The sequence below is a fragment of the Paroedura picta genome, chromosome 12 (genome assembly GCF_049243985.1).
Source record: "Paroedura picta isolate Pp20150507F chromosome 12, Ppicta_v3.0, whole genome shotgun sequence".
In the NCBI taxonomy this organism is placed as follows: Eukaryota; Metazoa; Chordata; class Lepidosauria; order Squamata; family Gekkonidae; genus Paroedura; species Paroedura picta.
The window spans coordinates 38,599,260-38,622,615 of NC_135380.1; positions in this window are offsets into that span (position 1 = coordinate 38,599,260).

Genomic DNA, 23,356 nt, shown 5'->3' on the forward strand with positions numbered 1-23,356 from the left:
GTCAAATCGTCATCAGATTCTGAATTCAAGACCCTTATCAACCCACTAGAAAAAAGTGGTAGGAAAGTCATTAAGGGAATCAATTATAGATTTTAAAGTTATGTTTTACTGAATTATTATATTGTTTTACATTTTTTATGACCCTGCCTGAGTCTCTGAGGAAGTACAAGCTATAAATATGTTTGAAATTATTATAATATATTGTTATAGGAAATTGAAAGCATTTTACCTGGTGCCTAAAAGCCATCAGGTAAGGTACAAAGAAGGCAGGTAACAGAAGGGAGTTTTGATATGAAGAAGACACCAATCACCATTGGCTGTGTAACTCACCTAAAAAGGTGATAGGATGCATTTGAAGAGCATCTGCTGGAAATCTTAACTATCAGTCAGATTCATTTAGGAGCTGATAGTCCATCAGCTATTCCAGCCACCGCTTATTCAGAGATTTGATGTTCAAATAGTTCGATCCTACATAGATCTACCCAGAATTGGTCTTAATCAGATCCTCAAGTCTACCCTCCCTCCCCCCCTCCCTCCAGTGTTCTGGACACTGCATCTTTCTCCTCCCTCCTTACCTCCAAACCCAAGACTTCAAAGCATTACACCATTCTAGTGCCTGCTGTTTTCCCTGCTACAACGTGCGTAAGCTACTAGGCCCATTCCACACATGTAGGTTAATGCACTTTCAATTTGGTTTGGCAGCTGGATTTTCCTGTGCAGAACAGGAAAATCTACTTCTAAAGTTCATTGAAAGTGCATTATCTATCATGTGCAGAATTGGCCCTAGTCAGACATAATAAAACAGAAGCAGTTATCAGAATCATGTGAATAGCCATCTATCAGGATGCAAATACAGAAGTTTTAGTTGAGTGGTAGCCCCAAGGTCAGTGCATGTCTCTCCCCGCCCCCTTCTATGTTACCTCACAACAACTCTGTGAGAGAAATTAATCTGAGGGAGTGTAAAGCTGCCAGGCACCCACTGGCAACTGAAGGGTGTGTGGATGGAGAGGACTTACTAGGAACAAAGAGAGGCCTAGGCCTGCCTCACTGGTGATGTGGTGGCATCACCTCCGACACAGACATCAGAAGTTGTGTCACTACATGGCCGGCGGCACAGGAATGTTCTGGTATTTGGGCAAAACCTCTATGGTGGAAGCCCTTTTCACCATAGAGTTTTTGCTCAGTATCCCTGCATTTGTTGGCAGTATGATGACATTGCTTCCCGTTTATGCCGGAAGTGATGTTGCTGCAATGTGCAATGCCCAGGCCTCCTTTTGCTGCTAAATCCTCAGCTGATTGGCAGGGGGAGTGGCATAGGGGGATCTCCACCTCTGATGGGGACCTGGTGAGGCTGAGTTTGCCTGACTGGCTAAAGTAATCCAGCAAGATTCATGGTCAGGTGTTCTCAACCAGATTTTCATGAAACCCTGGGATTTCTTGACAGCCCTGGAAGGATTTCCCGAGTGGGTGGAAGTTAATTAATTTGTAATATGCTTTTAAAAAAACGTTAAACATTTATCAGATGATATGGCCATAAATAGTCATGTCGACCTTCTCCCCTTCCCAAAATGGCCAGGGATGGGCCTGGAGGGGATGGGGAAGGGAGAAGCCCTGGGTGGTCATGTACACAGCTATGCTTCCCAGCCACATTCTGCATGATGAGAAGCCACCTCTGGGGCTTCTCGAAGCCTGAAGAATGATTCAAGGGTTTCTCAATGGTAAAAATGTTGAGAAAGACTGCTCTAACCACTACTCCACACTGGCTCCTTTTCGAAGGCTTCCTTAGTGCCCCATGGGGCCGATGTGTAAGGCAGAAAAGGATGGTTCGCATCAGCATGAAGTGCTCCAAGCCCTCAAAAGCCAACTGATCCATCTTAATACATTATTATCGCCCACCTTTTGGAAAATGCCTTGAGATGCCTGGGGATGATAAGGTGCAGGAAGCTGGAGAAGTTGTGCAGAGATAAATCCCTGGCAAAGTGTATAATTTTTTTTTTTTTGCCGAGACATTTATGTTGGGTATCATCTTATCGCAGAACTTTGCCCGAGAAATAAATTGTCTGGCCCATATAAAGAGGTTATAATGGAAATGCTGACATACAGTTTTGGGGAAGAGTGATTCAGGCTGAGAGACAAAAGGGTCGCTGCTTACAATCACTCCTCGGCGGGGCTGCCCGATGCTTCCGCGCCCAACCCTGGCAGGAAGCGGGGAATGCTGGACTTGTAATAAGAGGAGTGACAAGCAGCCGGCAAAGTCATCCAGAATATCCCCAGGGACTGATGCAAGTGAAAAAAAAATTACAGAGATCTATAAAGCTGTCTTAGGCTGCCTGAGAATTTCTAGTTCAGCACTTTCTCCTCTCACTGGCAGTGGCTCCGTAGGAGCAGGCAGATGCGTTCCCCTCATTCATTCATTCATTCATTCATTCATTCATTCATTCATTCATTCATTCATTCATTCATTCATTCATTCATTCATTCATTCATTCATTCATTCATTCATTCATTCATTCATATTTTAACTTGTATGCTGCCGCTCTCAAAGACTCACGGCAATTTACAATGAAAGAATAAAACAACCACCCTTAAAATCCACAAACATAAAAGATGTCCATTCATTAAAATTAACCCTCCATCTCCTCTCCTGTCCAACTTGCAGTCTGGAGCTCTTTCATTAGGAGCGAGGGTCCTGATTTCATTGGTTCTAGGGGATGGCCATGCCACAACAATAGGCAATAGATAGGATGGTCCAGGGGATGCGGAGAGCTTTCCGGGCAATTTCTGCCATGTTGACATCACTCAGGTGTCGGAGATGTTGGGGGTGACGCTCTGGATTTTGGGCATAATTCTATGGTAGAATTTGCTTCAAACCATTGAGTTTGGCCTTCAAACCAGAGCATCACCCCTGTCAACAATGCTGGCATACCAATGTCACTTCTGGGTGATGTCAGCACATGATATTAAAAAGTGACTTCTTGAGGATTGGGGTGAATTTGGACAGGGGCAAAGTACGCCCTCAAAATGGGGGACTCTTGCCCAGGCTGGTAGGCCTGGCAACCCTAGCAATAGGGTTGCCAACTCTGGGTTTGGAATTACCTGGAGAATTGAATGTGGAGCTTCAGTGAACAGGGTTTAGAGAGGGATAGGACCTTGGTAGAGTACAATGCCATTCAGTCCACATTCTGCATCAGCTGTTTTCTCCAAGACTAGTGGAACCAACGTTTTAAGTAAATGAACAACAAATTAGGGATTGATGCAGTATAAATTCAGTTGTCATTCTGGGGAATCTCCACCCCGAACGTTGGCAACCCTAGGCCCCCTCCCTGACCAGCTTGCTGACCAAAATGCAACACTGACCTATGGAGATGTTGGTGTGCTGGCAAACAAAAGGGCAGAGGGAGAGGCGAGGGTTGCCATTTGGCGGACATGCTTGGAGAGGACCTAGCTCCCATGGAACTGCCCAATCACAGCCTGTATAGGTCTGGGAGGTGAAGGTGGGCACCAGCCATGCTGGTTGACTTCTCCTGCACTGCTATGATGCCAGTATCTTTGATGCTTGGGAGGAGATCAGGCTTTGGGTGCTACACAAATGCCCATTTGTCAGTACATATGCTGAGGGTTGATGACCTTTCCCTGCCTTCTTTGGTGTTTGGAGAATTGTTGATGTGGGAAGGTAGTGGAGCAGCTTTGCTGAGAAAATTCGGAGGTCTTGCAAATCCCTTTCATTCCCAGGACTTCCCACTTTAAAAGATCTCTATTGCACATTGAGATCAAGGAGAGCTGGGGGCAGAATGGCAGAAAAGTGGAATGGGCAAACAGAGAGGGGAGGACAAGGGTGGAGAGACTGAGTGGCAAAGTGGTTGGGAGATTCTTACAGGAAAAGCCGGGAGATTCAGCCACAGATTTCTCATGGAACATGGTTGTTTGACCTCTCAGGAGCAAAAGTGAATATTGGGTGTGGTAACACTCCAGGTGCTGGTTCAAATGGATTTTGAACCACACATTTCTCTTGCTGGGTCTGATCTTTATTGTCCTTAAACTATCCAGACAGCATCTTCAGAACTTAATTTGATTTTGATTGATTTCTTGAAACTTGAAACACTTCTAAACTAATTTTCAGTATATTACTCTTGTCAACCCTTAAAGATTTTGTCAGGAGGAATTTGCTGAACAGACACAGTTATTTCACTTCTCTCTCTCTCTTCTTCTTCTTTTTTTTTTTGGCAGCTCATCCTCGAAAGAGAAATAGCTAGCAGAAAGAGGCGGAGTGGAAGGCGGGTGATTATTAGAGTAACTGTTATTAGAATATACATCAAAACCATTCAGCTGTTATTTATGGGACATTTAAAGCCATTTCTTTCTTTTTTTTCTTTTTTGGGAGGGGGAACACTAAACTATTGGATTGGAGCTGTCTCAGGGAGAAAATAAGAATGGTCTTTGATCAGATCATCTCATTTTGCCAATTCATAAAAGGAGGTCAAAGAGATTTCGCTTGCACTAGGCACAAAATGGACCAACTAGTCCGGTGCTCAGCTTCTAAAGGTCAAAGTACCCATGATCAGGTCAGCAAATTGTTGCTCTTGTCTTTGTCAGCATTAGCAGTCATTGATGGACCTGCCCTCCATGAATACACCCTTTTAAAGCCATTTATGCTAGTGCTCATCACTAGTGCAGGCAGGAGCTTGAGGGACAGGGACATGGGTGGGCATGGGTGGGGATGTGGCCACTGGCAGTCTTCAAGCAAAGGTTGGATACACACTTTTCTTGGATGCTTTAGGACAGGGGTAGTCAAACTGCGGCCCTCCAGATGTCCATGGACTACAATTCCCAGGAGCCCCCTGCGCTGGCAGGGGGCTCCTGGGAATTGTAGTCCATGGACATCTGGAGGGCCGCAGTTTGACTACCCCTGTTTTAGGATGCTTAGGGCTGATCCTGCGCTGAGCAGGAGATTGGACTAGATGGCCTGTATGGCCCCTTCCAACTCTATGATTCTGTGATTCTATGTGCACTGTGACATCACTTCTTATTTAAGAAGAAGCACAAACACGCAGGTCTCTTTATTTTCTTTCCAGAGCATTGTTCTGGTTAAGAGCAGAGGCTCTGGTGAGTCAGGTTTGATTCCCTGCTCCTCCACATGCAGCCGACTGGGTGACCTTGGGCTCATCAAGGCCCTGATAGTGCTATTTTCACAGAACAGTAATAGCGGGCCTCTTTCAGCCTCACCTACTTCACAAGGTGCCTGTTGCAGGGAGAGGAAGGAAAGGCAATTGTAAGCTGTTTTGGTAGAGAGAAGCGGGGTATAAAAAAATCTCTTGACTAGCAGGTGGGCAGTTAGGCTAAGGATGACGTTCACACTTTTATTTGTATTGGCAAACAGGCCACAACTTTTATTAATGTGTTGGCTAACAGGGAGTAGGAGCCTAAATTTTCCCTGGGTCATCGACCCTTAAGCTGCTCAAATTGTGCCCTGGGTATTGCGTCCCAGACCTGTGCTGGTCCACGTGATCCCTTGCCATAGAGTATATTTAACCAGGGGTAGCTTGAATGCTTCAGGAGGTGTGGACCACCCTCAGCCCATTCCAGCCTACCTGACCTCGAGTGCTTTGGACCTACCCATCCGGGTCAGCTGCATCAATGCTGGTGCCTCTTCCTGAGGACCCTCTATCGAGGGAGTATCATCACTCCCCTTCGTTCTATTCCTGCCTGTTTAGGCTCCTTTCCCTTGTCCCATGCCAGCTTTGACAATTGAACAATTGCATGAAATCCCCTACACAATATGAACATTCCCAATAACACACTGAACTGTGAACACACTGAAATATAGGATGGGAGGGGGGAAGATGCTGGCTGGCTGGCTGGGGAGGAAAGAGGCCACCTGTGAGCTCATGGCGCCTTGTAAGCACCATGCACTCGCTCCTCCTCCCATACCTCTGACATGGCACCTCCATGCTGCTCATGCCGAGTCCACCGGGGAGAGCACACAGAAGTGTGCTCTCCCCTTCTGCCCCGCCCCTTCATTAATGGTGGCTGCGATAAGTCATGACTGCACTTTCTTCTTCTTCTGTTTCTGCTTCTTAGGTTGCTGTTTCTCCGCTTCTTCCTCCTCCTCCTCCTTCCCCAAAGATGTATTCAGAGGTATAGTGTCTTTAAAAAATGTTCCCTCCTGGTTAATAACTACTGATAGACCTATCCTCCATAAATACCTCTGATTTACACCCCCCTCAAAACTACCTCAGCCATCTCTCCATCCTGCATAAGAAAGCATAAGAATCTATCTAGTTCGGCTGTGGAATAGGCTGCCTAAGGAGGTGGTGAGCTCCCCCCCACTGGCAGTCTTCAAGCAAAGGTTGGATACACACTTTTCTTGGATGCTTTAGGATGCTTAGGGCTGATCCTGCATTGAGCAGGGGGTTGGACTAGATGGCCTGCATGGCCCCTTCCAACTCTATGATTCTATGATTCTTTGATTCTATTGCCTAAAATGCATGTGCACCAATTTCATTGGAAACTTGGCAGCCACTGTGGCTTGGCCCCGGAATCCTCGTAATCTCCTTTCCCCTCACGGCAGCCGTTACCTTTCCATTCAAAGGCCCGGCTGTTTTCTTGGGGTGGGGGAGCCGGTATCCCTCTGGCTCCTCTGAGACGGTGACATTAAAAGTCCATCACCGGACTGGCGAGGCAGGAATAACATTAGGGTTATAAAACGCATTTCCCTCACAGATAAAAATGAGCAATGGTGAGAACAGCAGTATTGTGCAAGGCCTCCCTTGCCACTGTGGCCGTTACCGAGACAGCCGTCGTGCCAGTGAGCAGAGCGTGGCTTGATGGAGTGGTTAATGAAGGCAACCTTTTTTGTGAGGTTTCTTAGCCCAAGACGTATTCGTTTATCCATTGCCAGCTCTTTTCTTGCCTTATTTATGTCTCTTCTCTCTTCCTCCTCTTGCACAGGTTCCTGGGGGAGGCAGCTTGAAAACTTTCCCTCTTCTTCCCTTACCACTGTTTTATTTGTTTCACTGGTACCGAGAGGGGTAGGAGAGGGATGTATGTTGCTAGGCCTTGGGTGCCTTTAAAAATGCATTCTGTCTTAACAACTGTGGCCTCTTTTCCCTGGTGTTGCATCCCTCCTTGTTTCCAATACAACTCCTTTTTTGGATTCGGACTATTGGACTGTCAGGGTCTGTCTGCTCTGACTGGGAGCAGCTCCACAGGATCTAACAGGCAGAGGTCTTTTCATTTCCCCTCCTCCCTAGTCCCATAGCTGGAGATGGTGTAGAAAAGTACAAGAGTCCAGGAGCAACTTCAAAATTAACCAAATTTGCAGCAGGGGACGAGCTTTTGTGAGTCACTGCTCATGTCTTCAGATATAGCTCAAACATGGAGTCCTTATATTTTGGAGAGTGGTGTGATTTCAGGTGCAGAATGACAATAGCAGTTGAGTGATAACAGCAGGTTTGATGGGATTAGGTGTGATATGTAGCAAGCATGCAGCATTGGTAATGAGTAAAGAAACCTAGGTCTCGATTCAATCCAGGAGGATGCCTTGTAGTTTTGTTATCAGTTGCAAGTCATCTTTTTCTAAACTCTTTTTCTAAACTCCCATTGAAATTCTTTTGGAAGAGAACTGCTACTCTCAGATCAGCAACTGAATGCCCCCTTCTGGTTAATGTTGTGGTTTCTCATGTCAGATTTATGTCCCTTTATTCTTTGTCAAAGCGACTAGCCTGTTAGTTAATTTCAGAGGGTCAAAGGGAGGATGAGCAGGAGGATGAGCTGAAGACAGCATGACTGTTGTTGTTGTTGGGTCTTCTGATGATGTTGCTAAGATCTATGTGAGAGCTGAGTATTGTGACTTTTTATATATGGAGAACTTGTGACTTTTTATATATGGAGAACCAGAGCTGGAAGGGGCTTTAGGGTCATCTAGTCAAATGCCCTTCTCAGTGCAATCAATCTAAAGTTAGGCCATTTCCAACCAATAGCTGATCAGCCTCTGCTTGGAAAGAGAATAAGTCTTTCCCTGCTTTTACATGGCAGTCCTTCAGCTATCTGAAGAACACAACCGTGTCTTCCTCCTCTGTCTCTTCTCCTGCTAGTCTATTGACCCACAGTTTCTTCTCAAGCACTGCTGATTTAAACACAAATGCAATCTTGGGCTGTATCAGCAGAGGCATCCCATCAAAATCACAAGATGTAATAGTTACACTATGTACCACATTGGTCAGACTGCACCTGGAGGACTGTGTGCAGTTCTGGAGGCCTCACTTCACAAGGGATGAAGAAGAAGAAGAGTTGGTTCTTCTATGTCACTTTTCTTTACCCGAAGGTGTCTCAAAGCAGTTTATAATCACCTTCCCTTTCCTCTCCCCAGAACAGACACCCTGTGAGGGAGGTGAGTCTGAGAGAGCTCTGATATTACAGAAGAAGAAGAGATGGTTCTTAAATGCCACTTTACCCGAAGGAGTCTCAAAGTGGCTTACATTTGCCTTCCCTTTCCTCTCCCCACAACAGACACCCTGTGAGGTAGGTGAGGCTGAGAGAGCCCTGACAGGACTTCTCTGTGAGAACAGCTTTATCAGTGCCCTGGCAAGCCCAAGGTCACCCAGCTGCTTGCATGTGGGGGAGCAGGGAATCAAACCTGGCTCACCAGATTAGAAGTCCATGCTTCTAACCACTACACCAAGCTGGCTTTTGTGGACAAAATTGAGAGGGTGCAGAAGAGAGTGACGAGGATGATCTTGAGCCTGGGGACCAAGCCCTATGAGGAAAGTCTGAGGGACCTGGGAATGTTCAAACTGGAGAAGGAAATGTTGAGAGCAGACATGATTCTATGGCTCAGAAAAGGTTTTCTGAAATTGGCAATTTGCCAACATAAGTTTTTGGATGTTTTTTTAAACCTTGGCATCTTCTATTGTTCTGTATAAATACAAACTCCACACTGTCAGTGCTTAGCTATGCAATGTAAGCTGTATTGGAACTTGAACCTGCTTGTAAATCATGCCCTCTGAAATATAAAAGTCTGACAGGTGACCATTTCTCTGCTCACATCATAATTTGATTGCAGATTGCAAGTTGAATCCTCAAACACTTGAAAAAGATGTGCTAGTTTTATTGAGGGTTCTATATCAGATTGCAAATGCTTCTGTGATTGGCAGCACTTAGAAAATGAGGCTCTAAGAGCTAAACAACAGCAACAGTCTGCGGGGGGTTAAAAATCCTCACTAGGCAGACAGAACGTCACTAGGCAGACAGAACCACCAGGCAGACAGCTGCTCTGAGCCCTTGACTGGGTAGCCACAGCTAGATGAAAATGAATATACTGGCTGTGGGTTAGAGGAAAAAGAGTTCAGTCTGAAACTGGTATGAGAGAGGTCTGATTTTGACCAAACTTAACTGATAAACTCCTCTGAGGATAAACTCTAGCGAGAGACCAGCGTTTTCTATTGAGAGCTAACCCATACAAGGTCTGGACTACTAGAGCAGTTATTTGGCAGTAAGAAATTGGGCAGTCAGGTGTACACTCCCAAATTAGGTCAAAGAGTAAGGTGAATCCTTTTAAGGAAGAGAAGAAGGAATCCTGCCAAGTTAGTCAAGGGAAATCAGAGTGTATTTCCTAAAATACATGTGTCAGGAAGAGTTTCAGTTATCTCAAAAGGCAGTGGGATACTCATTCATCCAGAAAGGGAGGAAGTAGTGGTACAAGCTAATAGTGCCCATTTTCTAGGAATTAGGAAGAATTCAGTGGAATTCTAGAAATGAAAGGATCAAAGAAAAACAAACATTTTAGGGGAATAAACACCATAACGAAAACTTTCAGTTTAAGAAATTCTTACCATTCTTTAAAAACATCAGAAAAACATTCTTACCAGTCTTTAAAAGCATCTGAAAAAGCCTATATCAAGAACTGGAAGCTATGAAATAACTGATGTGTATAAAATAAATTGACTGGGATTTCCAACTTCCCTTTCCTGCTTTGTAAATAAAATCTTTAAAGGGTTTTGTTGGGGAAAAAATGTCTCAGTGCCATTCTGACAAAGGATTTTTAAAGAAAGGATGGCTCTACACCTTCTCAAAAAATCCAGGCTGAATAACACCAAAAAAAGATCTAATAGAGACAGGCTGGGACAGTGAGTTTCATTATTATAACAAAGAAAACCGTGCTACCAAGGCAATGAAGTCTCTGAGGAAACAACTTTTCCTTTTGGAGGGAAAATTTATCTCAGAGTGGGGAGGTGTATAAAGACAACTGCCATAGCATCCCACAAATGTGCTGGTGCTTGAACTCACTTGGGAATAGGATTGCCAATCTCCAGGTGATGGCTGGAGATATCCTAACATTACAACTGATCTCCAGAAGGCAGAGAGAGTTTCACTTGGAGAAAGTGGACTTTATGGCATAATACTCCACTGAAGTCCATCCCCAAATTCCACTCTCCTCAGGCTCCTCCCCTGAAATCTACTTGTATTTCCTAACCTGGAGTTATTATAAGCCACCCACTTTGGGGAGGGGTGGCCTAGAAGCCCGGCAAATAAAGAAAACCCACAGTCCCTAAGGGATCATGAAAACCCTTATTGCAGGCATGTGAAGACTGATGGTGCTTGAAGGGGGAATAACTTTGAGAAACTCTAGTTTTAAATTGTATATTATAAAGCTGAGCTGGACAACAGAGAGCTGAGTTATTATTATTATGCTTTGCCTGAGGAGACATCTTTATTACTAAATGAACATAGTCAATGGCCTTGGACGCCATTTTTCAAACTGCTCTTTGATAAAGGTGGACGAAGGCCAGGTCTCAAGAATCAGTCTGGTCCGGATGCTGGGCTGATGAATGTGATTTGCAAGACTGGGTTCAATTATCAGGCCATTCATGAAACCATTTTTCAGTGCAATCCTAAACATTGCTAGTTTAATATTAATGCCTTCCTCAGTGTACCAACAGTAAAATGGGAGATATCATAAAGGATCCATTGACCCACATGAAAACGTTTTACCAACATAGCATTGTTGTGTCCATCAGAGAAACACTGCCAAAAAAGAATCTTGATGAAACCAAATATGTCAGAACATGGAAGTTGCTTTATTGTGGTGTTTTCTCAATGCTCATGTATGTCTCATTAACGGAAGAGGAAAATGCAAATTGGACTGAAAGCTGTGGTGAATTGTACACAATCTAATTTCGAACCTAATTTTAGAAATGCTCCTGGTGAAACGGGAATTAATGAAGAGTAGGCACAGAAAGAAGTGACAAAGCAATCAAAGAACCAGGAAGGAGGAGAGTTCTCATAATTATGTGACAAAACAAGCTTTGTAGGCATCTCTGCCACCAAGGATTGGGAATTTAACTAGCTGGCTCAGGATCCAAGCTGCTACAACCCAATGAGGGGATTTCCTCTGAAGCTTTATTGCTAGTTGTCAGCCACTAGCTCGTGATCTCCGGGATTCCAACTGATCTCCAGGTGATAGAGGTCATCTGTAGAAGATGGCTGCTTTGTAGAGATGGCTGTATGCCTAGACCAGCCTTTCTCAACCTTTTTACCATTGAGAAACCCCTGTAACATTCTTCAGGCTTCGAGATCATGCAGAATATGGTTGGGAAGCAGATTTGTGTACATGCCTCCCCAACCCCTCCCCCCTCCTGGCCCATCACTGGCCATTTTGGGAGGGGTGGGTGGGTCAACAGGACCATATATGTTCATATCAACTGATAAATGTTTAACAAATAAAAAAATACATTATAAAATAACTCCCACCGTTATAAAATGACTCCCATCTTCCAGGGCCATCAAGAAACCCCAGGGTTTCATGAAACCCTGGTTGAGAAGCTCTGGCCTAGACAGACTGGAAGGCTAATTTCAGAGGGAATCTGGGTTCTAATTCCCAGTCTGCTGTGGAAACTTACTGGGTTACCTGAGGCTGGTCATGTTCCTTGGGTTACCCAACCTCACAGGGGCTGTTGTGAGGATAAAATGGGGCAGAAGAGAACTATGTAAGCCATTTCTGGGTCCCCATTGTGGAGACAAGGCAGTATAAAAATGAAGAAAAATAACCGAACGAATTTTGAGTCCAGTGGCACTTTTAAGAGCAGCACAGTGCGATTAAAAATATAAGCTTTCAAGACCTTGCACTTCTTCAGGTATCTGCAGAAAGCATATACCTTGAATACAAGTTTGCTGATTCAAGATTCGGACTTAGGATGGATTAGTTCTGGGTCATGTTTGTGGGATATAATGGTTATGACCACTGAAGAAGGCCCTCAGTGTTGAAATGCTTTGGGTCTTGTGATGGAACACCTGAAACCATTCATTTGATCCTCTGCAATATCTTCTTGGCCCCTAAGGACTTGGATTTCAGTTTGTAATGATGCTCTTGTATGTAGTTTTTGATCCTAATAATGTGCACTAATAATGTGGCTCACTTTCTGGCTGATAGATTATTTTATTCATTGTACAGTGTATCCGAAAAAGCATGCTAAGCACAAGAACACTGATACCTTGGATTAAAATGGGTTGATCTTAAAGGTGCCACTGGTCTCAAAGTTTGATCAGCTGCTTCAGACCGATCCGACTGAAATAAAATAAATCAGCGTTAGTCGTCTGCAACGGAATATTTTGTGCTTGATGAAATGGTTAAGGCTGGACCAGACTCTGCAAACTGGATGAGCCTCATGCAGCAGGCTGGGCAGAAGAGCCAGCTGCCGTGCACAATGAGGTCAGCTTGCCTGTTTGGTATACACCTCTCGTCTCCCCCATCTGTTGTCAATTTCCCCTCTTCAGGTGATCGATATTGAAATGAAATGGCTTAGGGATCAATGGATAATAGGATAATTGAAGAGTGCTCCGCATGAATAAAGGATGGCATTTACAAGAAGTCTGAAACTAACAGGTGGATAAAGGACCACGCATTAAAAAGCACTCCGCGAGTGAATACATTTGATCTATTTGGCAACAGGCTTACGGGTTTTAATTTTCGATATTGTTTCTGAACAGCCGGTTTCTCCCTGCAGAATGAATAGAGGAGATTTATGACGCCACTGTAACCAATCTGTTTATTTACAGATCTATAAAGCAAAGAGGAATTCATGCACTCGTGTTTGTCATTGGATTAGGCAGAAAGTGTTGTCCTGTACGGATGACCCACCTGCGCACTGCCTGAGTGTGCATGGAGGGAAAAGCTGGCATGCGACTGCTGCAAACGTGTGGTGCAAATGTATGGAGGAAATGTTTAGGTTGCACACTCTGCCGCTGCAAATAGCATGGATTGGAAAGCAGGTCACTTAACATGGGGAGAGACCACATCTACAGATGCTTCCTGGAAGGTGCTGCTTTCACTGAAGGCAACTTAGGGATCATATGAAGGTGAACTTATTGTGCTCATGCCCAGTCTGCCACTCTGTGTTCAGTCAACATATGCTTGCCTCATCTGTACAGGACTGTGGAAATGATAATGCTAATTCAGTAGACCTACGAGGTAGGAGGGAAGCAACAGACACTCAAAACAAAATCTGAGCATGCCATTGGTTGAGCTTCTATGATGTCATGAAATGTTCACTTAAAAAAACAACATAAAGATCCTCTACTGGAGAGATTGAAGAACACTAAATCAAAGGGATTAAGTCTGGCTGGATTAGGCCCATTCTGGCTGCTGAGGGGCGAAGAGTCACTTTTGGAATGTTGAAATAGATTTCATATGAGATCGATTTAGCATGATCAAGGAAATGGACTTGCAGGGTTGGAGCCAGACTAAATTTTGCAGTGGCAGAACAGGGCAATGCTGCCCGCTTATCTCAACACAATAGCAGGAAAAGTGGACTATGTTTTTTAAAGCAGTTTGATCTTTCTCAGCTGCTATTCCCATTTCTTCACTTCATTTCAATCTCAGGAATATCCTGATTGGCTCCTCTGGAGACTTCCTGCTCCTATGAGCTCACTTCCTCCCTGCATTCCCCACAACACCCTGGATGCATAAAACCAGAACAGTTCATTAAGCCTTTGTCTCTCCAAGTTTGTTTCTCTTCACAATAAAACCATTTTATTTTTTTTAAGCAGTCTGGCGATTACTCTCTTGCTTTCTCTCTTGCATTTTTAAACTCTGTCAACATTCAAGAGGAAGGACATGGGGGGGAAGGAGGTTGCATCCTGCATAGGTTGGCCAGGCTAAACCTGATAACTTAAAGGAGGGTTGGGGGTGGGGAGAGAGAGAGAGTAGGAAAGTGACAGCCTGACCACGAGCACTTCCGAAGAAAACCTAGAAATGGCAGCAGAAGCTCTAAGAATGACCAGATTACACCATTTCCCATGAAGTCACATCATCATGGCAATTCCTAGACCTACCACTGCCTCTTCTGGGTGAACTATCATCACTTTGGCAAGACCAGTGAGTTTTTAGAAATATTTTCCCACCACTGCTTGGAACAGCAGCAGGCAACAGGTGCTCAGGGCAGGTGATGCCCCACCATGACAGTTTTGGCAGCCCTGATTCTCCCATTTGGATCATGAAGATACAAAGCTGCCTTCTACTGATCCAGATCCTTGGTTGATCAAAGTCAGCATTGTTTAACTAGACTGGCAGCCACTCTCCAGAGTGACAAACAGAGGTCTTTCTCATAACCTGCTGCTGGGGCCTTGAACTGCTGATACCAGCACTTGAAGTTCAGATTTTCTGCATGCCAAGCAGATGCTCTACTGTTGAGCCACAGTCCTTCCCAAGGAAAGCACTATTCTGCTGCTGACAGAAGACAGGGAGCCGTCACCGGATTTCCTCCATGGCTATGACCTCCCTCATCCTGATGACATTTTTTTTGGTTTCTGAGGGTCCTTGTTCCCCCTGCTACCTATTCAGGGGTCAAAACTGGTTGACAGTTGATGTATGGGTGTCAGAATCACATGATCGTTGTGAACCAAAGTGTATCCATCTTGGATTCTGTTTAACCAGCTTGTCTGCTTTGGCCTTCTGTTAACTGTACTTTCTGAAATGTTTTGTTCTCCTTTGCAACATTACGACACGGTCTTATCTGTGTAGTAGCTGTAGCTAGCGGAACCAAGTTCAGAGATGTTTGGGTTATCGCCTTGGCCGCTTTCCCAAATGGCACCTGGACTTGGGAGGGGGAACCCTCACTGGGAGGGAGAACATCTTTGGGTGGGAAACTTTGGGGTAAAAGTACTGTACTTTGAAAGTAAAAGCTAGTAGTAAGTAGTAAGTAAAAGTAGAAAGTAAGTAAGTAAAAGTAGAAAGTAAAAGCTTTGAATGTCTAAGGCAGGGGTAGTCAACCTGTGGTCCTCCAGATGTCAATGGACTACAATTCCCATGAGTCCCTGCCAGCATTTTATGGCAGAGGCTCATGGGAATTGTTGTCCATGGACATCTGGAGGACCACAGGTTGACTAACCCTGGTCTAAAGTATCAATCTGCTTGGAAAATAAAACACTTTCTTTTAAAGAAGTAGTTGTTTCCAGTCTGTCAACCTGACAATGGGAAAGGTCTTCTTCAAGCAATTGACTGCTGAGACCAGGGTTTTCAGGCAATCTCTCCCCCAGGAACCAGCCAGATCTGCTTAGCTGCAGAGAGGCTGCATGGTCGCTTGCCTTCTGATGATTCCCTGGGATTTTGTAAGAACAACACAGACCTCCATTCCTGGTTTGTTGGAAAGCTCACAACACATCGATGTCCGTAAAGCACTTCACTGGCAAGTGCCATCCAAAGGCCAAGTGGATTTTGGTTGGTTGCAAGGAAGGACATTGAGCAGGGATGTAGGATGGGTAGCCCAGGGATCACCAGCATGGTATAATTTTTAAGGGGTGGTGTATTCTGATCTGGAGAACTGAGCCACATGAAGCCAGCTAGGTGACCTTCAGCCACTCACAGTTCTCTCTGAGCTGTCTCAGCCCCACCAACTCATAGGGTGCCTGTGGTGAGGAGGGGAAGGGAAGGTGACCATAAGCCGCTTTGAGATTCCTTTGGGTAGTGAAAAGCAGGGTATAAAAACAGCTCTCCTTCTCCTCTATTTTTCCAAGGCCTATCGCATTCATACCATGTGTCCGTCTTCCTGGAGGACTCCTTCTCTTCCCCCTCCTTCCCGGCATCTGCCGTTTGCAACTGCAGTACTTCTGCAAAGTAATTATTTGAAAACCTCTCTCTCTTATGCTGATTTCCCACTTCTTGGCTTTTTCATTTTGCTTTCAAGGGCTCTCGGGTGGGATTTTCTTTCTCGCTTCCTCCTCCATCTCAAGGAGGTTGAAAGATATGGAGATTATGTCTCTTCCACAGACTTCTTTCCTTCCATTTCCCACCCAGCTCGCTTGCTGTTACTCTTTGGACTTGGCACATCTCCTGACACAAGAGAGAGGGGGGCCAAAACCCTTTGTGGGTCCCCATCTTGGGAAACACATATCTCTGAATACCTATTAACCTCTCCAAGATTGGGATCAGGGTCTTCTTATAATTGGCAGGGGTTTGTTGGGATATTGGTCTATAGCTTCTGTTTGCTTCCCTGTTCCTCCCCGAATAAAACAGATGCCCCGTCCTGTTGCTTTGTGGGAGAGGCAGATGTGTTCAGAAATGTGGTTATTTCCAGCGGCAATTCCTTTTCAGCATGCAGAATTGTCAGCGATACTCTCAAATTCTGGCTGCCTTGCGGCTCTACAGTTCTGCAATGCCATGTCTGCGAGATGTTCAGTGTTATTCTCCAGCCTGTTGTTGACTTACATTAGGCATTCCCAAAGTGAGCGGTATACCACCACCTGGGGTGGTGGACGGATCCAGGGGGGCAATGAGGAATTACGGGGCAATAGGGAGGGCAGCCTCTTGTGGTGCAGGGTGGTAAGGCAGCCGACATGCTGTCTGAAGCTGTGACCATGAGGCTGGGAGTTCGATCCCAGCAGCCGGCTCGAGGTTGTCTCAGCCTTCCATCCTTCCGAGGTCGGTAAAATAAGTACCCAGCTTGCTGGGGGGTAAACGGTAATGACTGGGAAAGGCACTGGCAAACCACCCTGTACTGAGTCTGCCAAGAAAATTCTGGAGGGCGTCACCCCAAGGGTCAGACATGACTCGGTGCTTGCACAGGGGATACCTTTACCTTTACCTGGGGGGGGGCAGCAGCCTGACTCCAAGGTGGCTTGGCAATGCCTGCCCCTGGGTAGTAGTGACCCTGGACTTCCTTGGTGGTTTCCCAGCCCAGTGCTGGCCAGGACCAACCCTGCTTAGCTTCCCGAAGAAAACAATAGTTCCAGAAGGTGGCCTGGATTGGATCATATTCCTTCTGAGCTCCTTTCCCTCCTCACATTCTGCCCTTCCAGAGCTCAAGGAATTTCTTAGGCCAGGGTTGGCAACCCTTACCCAAATGTCTCCATATTTGGTAGGCTGGAGAAACTTTCTCCTGCTTGTCCCTGGCCATGGATGGGTCTCTCTCTCTCTCTCTCTCTCTCTCTCTCTCTCTCTCTCCCCCCCCCCCCCATAAGGACTCAAAATAGCTTTTACAAATGACTCTTACAAAGATATATTTTTTTCCAAACAGAAATATGGTTGCTGCACAACAGCTAAAAAAAAGTGTATGCAATAAAGTGTGTTTTCAATTTGCAGTAGAACTAACACCAGGACAAAGGTATGTGTTTATATGTGTGTGTGGGGGGGAGGGGGGCACTAGAGATGTGGCCTAGCAGCCAAGGAGGAGAGAAGAAGTCATGAGGGGCATGATGTTGTCTGCCCCACTCTCACCTCTGTGGAAAAGCAAGAACTGACTTAGGTGGCTCTAGGAACCATAGGAAACTCTGTCTATGTTGATTCCTATAGCTTCCCTATGTCACTTCCAGGTTTTCCAGGCAAAAAACTAGAGCTGCCAGCAGGAGACATGGGTGTAAGGTGCATGGAGCTTTTATTCCAATCCCAGGTCGATTCGGTCCCTGCCATCTACACAGAATGTGATTTCCATTTTGATATTGTCCAATTTAAAATTTCTCTCTGCAACAAACATGATTGATCCAGAGTGACCCTACCTTTTCCCCCACGATATTTAGGAGTGGAAACAACCCTCAATATTTTCAGAATCGGATTGAGAAAGTATGCTTGCTCTGGTAGAGAAGCCCTGATTGGTCAGGGCTGACTCCTGTGGTAGAGGAGCAACCAGGCTGTAAGCTTTTCTTAAAGAGGAAGCACTAATTTTCTCTCCCCAGAAGCTGCTGAAGCAGTAACTTCTGTGGTTAGAGGTTTGCCTCAGTTTTTTTCTCCTTTGTTGTCTTCAATCCTCCCCCCCCCCCTTTCAAGAAAAGAAAAGAAAGAGGCTCCGTCTGGGCTTGGCTCCCCCCCTCTCCTTCTGAGCCTCCCTAACCTTGTGCAGAACACTTTTCTGTTTCAATGGGGAGGGGGGAGAGGAAGATTGAGTTGAAATCGATCTGGATTCAGCAGGATCCACACCAGAAAAAAAAACAAAGTAAGTGCAGAATCAGCCCTGGCAGCCCAGCAGTCTGAAATGCAGATAATATAGCAGATAGCCTTTATTTCATCGGAACATTTCCATCCTGTTTTTATGTTGTGGGGATCACTCAAGGTGGTTAAAATCGCACCGCTAAATGCAGTCCATTCCAAACCATGAAATACAGTTACTGAAACGCAGTAGCCATAGGTCAAATGCAAGCACCGCTAAAATTAGATTAAAACAGCGAAATAGTTTTAACAACTGACAATAACAGCGGTGAGCATTCTCAGCATAGTACTAGCTACGCCTCGATGCAACGAGATCGACTTTTTCATAGCTGCAATGTTTTTTGCCTCAAAATTGCGAGGCTTCAAACTTTTTATTTTTTTTTCTGTTGAGCTCAAAGATGAGACCAGGCCAGTCAACCCACTGCCGCTCTGCTGGAGCAACAAGGGACATAAAGAGTATCGTCACAACCATCTACAACCAGGGGTTGGGCAAGGATGTTTTCAAACAGGAACACATGCTAGGGATTGGCACCTTGAAAAATTGTTGGGTTTTAAAAATCTGGATAGCAGGGAGTCTAAAAATATTGGTCTTCCCATTTACCCAGGTTCCAAATATCAGGCTGGCATTCAGATCCGCTGGGATTCCAATCATAGTTGGTCCTATTATTCCTTATGGAGAATCTTTCCAGAGTTTATTTTTATCAAATGGTACCCAGATTGGATTTTCTCCTTCCTTGGCTAAATGTTTTAGTCAATTGTGATGTCAGCCTCCCTCCCTCCTTCCCAGCCTGCCTTGTCACTTTGGAATGGTGCCGTGGCCAGGAGCCGGCTCCAGGCAGCGGCGCCAATTTAAAATTACAGGAAAGGCGGGGGGGGGGGGGGGCGGCGGAGACATTCCTTCTCCCCCCAGCCTTCCCTGTCACTGTACAATGGCACCGTGCCCAGGAGCTGGCTCCTGGCCACGGTGCCATTTTAGGTCCTTGGGGAGGCCGGGGGGGGGGGAAGGAGGGGAAAGAGGGAGACCTCCCTTCCCCTGGTCTTCCCTGTTACTTTGGCCCCTGCACCTACTTGCGGTGGTCTCAGCGGCAAGTGAGCTATGCTGCCAGATTGCCCCTGGCCAGGCTGGGTGGGCAGAGAGTGGGCCCTGCCTTGGACAGGCCACACCCACTCTCCGCCCACCCAGCCCTTAGGCTGTTATTTTAACAGCAAATCACTGTTAAAGATATATATTTACATTTCCAAATTGTGCATTATATTAGAGGATATAATCAATAGAGACAATAATGGCAGAAGAACCTGAAATTTAACATTCAAACAAATGTTGGGGGATTAAATCTCTCCCAAATAACAGAAACAATATCTATAGATTTAAGAAAAGAATGTTCGCTAACTCTCATTCAGAGTTGCTAGGCAACCACAACAATAGTACCAAGGCTTCCAAGTAAAGTTGTTGGGGAGGGATGAGAGAGGGCTTAGGGCCCAAACAACCCTGGGCCCACCCTCCCTGTACTGCTGGATGGAGGAGGACCCAGGGGTGACTACCAGAAACTCATTATCCTCTCCTCTCAACGTAACCCTCTGGGGGACACCACACAATGGGGCTCTGTTGACCACACATCCCAGTGTGGTATCGGCTTCTAGGGATCCCGGACACTTTTGGGGGGCCCAGGAGAGGCTGTGAGGGGTAGGGAAAGAGGCAATGCTGAATACATGAGAGCACATAACGCTGGCTGGCACATGAGAAGAAGAGAAGGAAGCACACTTAGTAACGGCGGCTGTCACACCACAGGTTCTAGTCCAGCCAAGTTGTCAGGTGGAAGGAAAGAGTGTGGGAAGGAATGCAGGAGAAAATGAGGTGCTCTTGAGACGTCCTTGTGGCCTCCAGACTGGTCAACTGGATGGATTCCGGCCAGCACTACACAACTGGACCGCTCTGCCCACCAGCACCACAACACTTGGCCTGAATTTTCCAGTGACAGGTTGCCGCGGGGTGGGAAGGAAGGAATAGTGAAGAGAAGAGGGCAGATAAAGGGAGGGAAAGGAGAGAGGTTATGGGATGGATAAGGGAGTGAAAGGTGAAAGACTAGAGTAACAGAGGAAAGAATATTCCCTCCCCCCACCCTAGCTCCTTGCAGGTCCCACAAACCATATCCAGTTCTGCACAAGGACAAATCTGTGAATACCCAAAGCTAGAGACTGAAGCCATGAAAAGACAAGATAGATCTCTCTACCCTCCACTTGTTTGTTTACATTTTTTTGATCACATTTCATTAAGTTCTCTGCCTTTCAAAGCTGGCTTTGTGGATTTGATTGAATGACGTCTGCCTGTGACCTTGTTTCCTACGCCATTTATTCATGCCCTGTGCAGACCCATCCACACTTTGACTCAGCATGTAGAAAGGCAGGAGAGGCTGAGAGAGCTCTGAGAGAAGTGTCACTGGTCCAATGCCACCCAACAGGGTCCACATGACTCAAAGCAGCTTATGGTTGCCTTCCCTTATTCCCCCCCACAACAGACAACCTGTGAGATAGGTGGGGCTGAGAGAGTTCTGAAAGAACTGGGACCAAAGGTCCCCCAGACTAAGGTCACCCAGCTGGCTGCACATGGAGGAGATAGGGGTGGGGGAAAATCAAACCCACTTCCCCAGATCAGAGGCCTCTGCTCTGAACCGCTCCCCCAAGCTGGCTCTCCAAAAGACAGAAGGCCTTGACAGTTGCTGCTCAGTCCCACGCATGAGTAGAACGCCTTGTGTTTCTCGCCTAATTAAAAGGAAAAGGCCTGTGCTAGCAGAAGCCCAAGGAAGCTTTCCCCCTTGTGGGAGCTTCTGTATTTGTCTCCGTTCTCTGTCAAGGTTGTCTCGGAGTCGATTCACGCTTGAGCATCGCTCAGTCTGCGCGGAGGCAGCTGCTGCCTCCGAGTGAATTACAGCCCGCTGGTAATTTGCTCCCTCGGCCCCGCTGGCAATCTCAGAGTGGCGTGCACTCAGCGGGGCACTTGGGGTGAATCCCAGCCACCATATCTATTCTCTCCTGGGACCAGAGTGCCCTCTGACAGCATGGGGTGGGGGGAATGTTCAGTGAGAATCTGAGCATTGTGTTAATTCCCTCTTGGGGTCAAGCCCGCAAACCGTCCGCGGTCCAAGAGGGATACCGAAATGCTGGTTGTCCGGCTCCAGCTTCGTGGGGCAGTCTGAAGAGATGTGAAAGTGAATATAACCCAGTGCTCCAAGAGGGCACGGATGCTTCCAAAGCAAGGTCATTTCATCCTGGGTCTGGGAGTTCCAAATGCACTGAGCTTGTTTCCAGTGAGGAATTTATGCGCTCTGAGTGCTACATTGTTTATCGTTGAATTTTCACAGGTTTCAGCCTTCAGCAGATTCTCATTCACCCCATGGGCACACATTCAGTGATGCAAGATGAACTGTTTCCTGGCCTTACGTTCACATATACCCGGAGACTGGCAATGGTGTGCATTGAGGGTGCCTGCAACTTTCCCTGCTCCTGAAAACGCGCAGTTGCCAGGATTGCCAATTCTGGGGTAGGGAATTGTGGAGTGGAGCCCAAAGAGGGCAGGGTTAGAGAGGGGGAGGGCCATCAGTGAGTGATGATACCGTAGAACTTATCCTCTCAGTCAGCCATTTTCTCCTGGGGAACTGATCTCTGCAGCCTGGCGAGTCATTTACAGGCAAACTATGAGGTACGTTATGAAGCAGCCATTTCCTCCGGCCAGTGTGAGCCAGCGGGGTGTCCTCCACACGCAGCCAGCTGCGTGACCTTGGGGCACTCACAGTTCTCTCAGAGCTCTCTCAGCCTCTCTCAGCCTCACCTTTTTCATAGGGTCTGCTGTGGGGGAAAGACGCATAGTCAATTGTAAGCTGCTTTGAGAATCCTTCAGGTAGAGAAAAGTAGGGTACAAAAATCCAGCTCTGCTGCTGCTGCTGTCTGGTGGTTAGGAGCAGTCCTGGAGCTCTCCAGACCACCACCTGGAGGTTGGCGACTTCATCCTAACCAAGGCTCTGTCCGCTACACTATATTGGCTGCCAATGGAGGAAAACAAACGTCATTCAGCCGAACATCAGCTCCAATGACCTCTGTGAAGAAAGGGTCACCGGACTCCTCAAGAAGAGCTGAATAACAGCCAGGGACGTTTCCGCGTCATGTCTCCTCCTAACCTGAACGGGTTGCAGTTAGGAAGCTACGAAGCCTGAGGAACATAACTCTTCATACTGCCTCCGTCTGTGCTGGTTTCCTATTCATAATTGCGACCATTTTGTCATGCTGTGGAGACCTCGTCCATTATCGGGCTGATCTCAGACAATGAGGCACCAGCTCCCGCCGCGGATTTCCATATCTCTGGGAATGAGTTCAGCCTTATAAGATGGCTCCTTTGCATCCTAATGGGTCTAGCCAGCTGCACTGAACACAGGCAGCCTGACAGCGGGATAACACAGGGGGAGAAGCAATAGGAAGAGACATTAGCAGGCAGCGGAGGATGCCCCTGCCTCTTCTCTGGTACCCCTGACTTCCCAAGCACCCCCAAGCACAGCTGAGAGTCCGCGTGGTGGAGTGGTTAAAGAGCAGTGGCCTCTAATCTGGAGATCTGGGTTTGATTCCCACTCCTCCTCCACATGCAGCCAGCTGGGTGACCTTGGGCCAGTCACAGTTCTCTCAGGGCTTTCTCAGCCTCACTGACCTCAGAGGGTGTCTATTGTGGGGAGAGGAAGGGAAAGGTGTTTGTAAGCAGCTTTGAATCATAGAACCATAGAGTTGGAAGGGACCTCATGGGTCATCTAGCCCAACCCCCTGCACTATGCAGGATTTGGGACTCCAGGTAGTGAAAAACAGGGTTTAAAAAACTGGTTCTTCTCCCTGCCCCCAAACAAAACAAAACAAAAAAAAGGGGGGGGGAGAGAAAAATACATTTGGGATACTGTTTCAAACAAT